Genomic DNA, 2,142 nt, shown 5'->3' on the forward strand with positions numbered 1-2,142 from the left:
GATTAAATCAATTTGGTGTTTCAAGGAACATTAGAATAATAGATCTAAGATTCTCCCCAGTATCTGAAAAATGCTGGCAAGACATTCCAAATAGCTATTTATCCATAGATGATATATGGTCTCCTCTCCTGCCTTGGGCAAAGGGTTGGACTAGAAGATCTTTAAGGTTCCTTCGAGGTCTATAATTGTATGATTTTCTATTTTTTTTTTTAAAAAAAAAATCCTTTTAAAAAAAACAACCACCCTATACTCTAAAAGAGAAACACCCCTAGGCTTGCACAAAGACAGTAACTCCCCCAAACGGCTAGGAAATGTTAGGCTCAGCGACTTTACACGCATCAGGGTTAAATCACAAACCATGGTTTAGTTCACTAGGGAAAGATCTTTGCATCCTGCAGTGAAACTTAACTCTTTTCTGTGTGGTTCGGGTTTTTTAGACAGGAGTCTTCGATTCGCAGACTCTTGTGTGCAAACAACGCACCCTAACTACCCTTGAATAAACCACGATCGAGCCAGCGTTTGACCACGATCGAGCCAAAAGAAGCCAGGCAAAAGTTGGTCAAGGGAAACTTCCAAGGTGAAAAGCATCTCGTGTCTGTGTGTGTGTGTGTGTGTGTGTGTGTAGGGGCGGGGCTTGGAGGGGGCGGTCCGGCTTTATCGCAGCCGCCTCGGATTGGCTGGGGCGCGCGGAGGGGCGGGGCCTAAGGGGTGGCAAGCGCTGGCCGGCGAGGCTTTTAATCTTTCTGCTGGGAATTGGTCGTGGGAACGCAGCTCGCTTGGCTTGCTCCGCTTGGCTGGGGTAAGTCTTTTGCAAGGGAGCAACGGATGCAAAGTTTGTTGCAGGGAAATCCCTATGTTTTTGTTTTTTTTCCTTCTCCCCTCTTGCATTTCTTTCTTTTCTTTTTCTTTCTTTCTTCCTCTTTCCCCCCCCCCCCCCATTGGGAATTAAGAGAAAGCGCTCTGCCCATGCTCAGAGAGGGTCTTGCTGGATTTAACTGTATTTTAATATTAATATTTGTATTTGATGTTTTTACTTGGCTGTTCACCGCCCTGAGTCCTCAGGGAGAAGGGCAGTATACAAATTCAAAATAAATAAATAAATAAATGAATAAATAAATTCCCCCCTCCCCACCATGGATCAATGCAGCGGGTCTCCCCTCCGGATTCTCCACGTTGAGTCCCCACCCCACTCCCCGTTTACTGACCCCCAAAAGCGGTTCCGCGGCTCGGATTAGGTTCCTATTTTAGGTCCTAAAATAGGACCTAATCCTGATTGTGGGGGGGGGGCTGGGAAAGGAGAGAAAGCGCTCTGCCCATGCTCAGAGGCTCAGAGGGGGTTCTTGCTGGACTCGCCACTCCCGTGAATCAATTGCAATCCTTGATTCTTCACGTTCTCGAGTTTGGGCGCTCCGGACGCGGTTCCCACGTTCCCGCGTGTGGGAACGTGTGAACGCGGGGTTCCTCCTGCCTCCTTGGGAAAGGAGTGAGCGAAACCCGCATTTTTGGGGGGGCATCTGGGACGCTTCCAAAAGCGTCTCCACTTTAATTCAAACCATGTGCTGTTTATAAACTTTTTTTGGGGGGGTGACAAAGCTAGGAAACCCCCCCCCCAGCGCTAACCATGATTCAAAGTTTGTTTGGGCTGTTTCCTTCGAGGTTCTTCCCCCCCCCCCTTCTATTCCTCCTCCCTTTTGGGCTGGCTCGCTTTCTGTTATGTTGTAATATTTTTTTTTGTTTTATTATTTGCCGATCTGTTTCCGCAAAGTTGCTTCTTTCTTTCCAAATACTTCCAACCTGGGCAAACCAATGCAGACAAAAAAACAAACAAACATCCAGAAAACCCAACAAAGCCCCCTTTGAAAAAGCCCAGTCTCCCATAACCCAGGCTGGAGGATTAATCTTGGTTCAACAATCCTGGTTTAATTGGTTTAACCGGAGGAACGATTCTCATTGCATCGCTGCGGGATTATTGGCTCAGGATTTTTTAAGCGAATAAAACTCAGTTTGTTTGGGGAGGGGGGAATGGAATCGCTGTGGGTCGGTTTGTGGGGTGGGGGGAAATAATCCTGGTTTAAAGAGGATCGTGTGAACCCACCCAGTGTTTTGCAAATGGGGCTGGGGTTGTCTGGGTGTCCTTCAACC

At 47.5% G+C, this 2,142-nt stretch overlaps 1 protein-coding gene across 2 annotated transcripts in view; it reads left to right on the forward strand.

Annotated features, from left to right (window-relative positions):
- The first annotated feature begins 490 nt into the window (after positions 1 to 490).
- The window catches only part of CDC42EP2 (CDC42 effector protein 2), a 15,860-nt gene continuing 14,208 nt past the window's right edge, over positions 491 to 2,142 (forward strand). The window contains exon 1 of one of the 2 annotated variants that reach the window (XM_070950665.1): positions 491 to 577. The gene's annotated coding sequence lies outside the window, so the exon portion shown is untranslated. Of the gene's footprint in view, positions 578 to 751; positions 800 to 2,142 lie in introns of those variants that run through there. The other variant, XM_070950664.1, reaches the window with a different exon arrangement.

Source organism: Pituophis catenifer, unplaced genomic scaffold, assembly GCF_029215685.1.
Source record: "Pituophis catenifer annectens isolate HBS135680 unplaced genomic scaffold, rPitCat1.0.hap2 SCAF_10, whole genome shotgun sequence".
Taxonomy (NCBI): domain Eukaryota; kingdom Metazoa; phylum Chordata; class Lepidosauria; order Squamata; family Colubridae; genus Pituophis; species Pituophis catenifer.